The sequence below is a fragment of the Ipomoea nil genome, unplaced genomic scaffold (genome assembly GCF_001879475.1).
Source record: "Ipomoea nil cultivar Tokyo-kokei standard unplaced genomic scaffold, Asagao_1.1 scaffold1416, whole genome shotgun sequence".
Lineage (NCBI taxonomy): Eukaryota > Viridiplantae > Streptophyta > Magnoliopsida > Solanales > Convolvulaceae > Ipomoea > Ipomoea nil.
Window position 1 is genome coordinate 3,478,667 of NW_017617844.1, and position 720 is coordinate 3,479,386.

Genomic DNA, 720 nt, shown 5'->3' on the forward strand with positions numbered 1-720 from the left:
GTTGATAAAATATTCTCTCCAACTATACTTTAATTTTCTTGAACTTGGAAACTTTCATTTAAAGTCAGAAACTTATTACTTATTTAATTAAGCTGTATTTATCCCTACCATATTTTCTTGCTTTCAACTACTACCATATTATCGTATTTGTAATTTACTCACCGGGTTATTATTATTATTATTCATGATATATGGGTTAAATAAAAACTTGAGATTGCTTGATAAAATATATCCATAGGAAAATATATAGGTGCGGAGATTGAATGATTTTTAATTTAATTTCAGTCTAGATTAAGTTAGTCAGTACGAGTAGTTTAATCCGTTCCTAATTAAATGATAAATTGCATGTATGTAGGTAAGAATAATACAGGATTGAGCCTTGCAGCTTCAGTGTGGGGTTTCACTCTCTTGTGAGAATAGCTCATTGTAGATGCCATGCACTTATCATCCCACTTAATGGGTCCTGAAGTTATTGCAAATTTAATTATTAGTTTAAAATTCATTACAAAGTGTTTTGTCATTCTTGAAATCTTATAGGGCACTAATAAATTAATCTCGATGCATGATAATCTTAATCCCTTGGTTGAAGACATGCATATGTCATTAGACAAATTATTATTTTTTTAAAAGAAGAAATTGAAAAACCTATATATATATGAGCTAGCTAGGGAGGAGGACTCATCAACCATTCTATTTGCACTGACACAAACTAAGAAGGTT

General features: G+C 29.7%; 1 protein-coding gene across 1 annotated transcript in view; it reads left to right on the forward strand.

Moving 5' to 3' along the window:
• The first annotated feature begins 709 nt into the window (after positions 1-709).
• LOC109187044 (WAT1-related protein At2g39510-like) overlaps positions 710-720 on the forward strand; it is a 4,732-nt gene continuing 4,721 nt past the window's right edge. Inside the window, exon 1 of the mRNA XM_019337196.1 lies at positions 710-720. This exon is cut by the window's right edge and continues 207 nt beyond it. The gene's annotated coding sequence lies outside the window, so the exon portion shown is untranslated.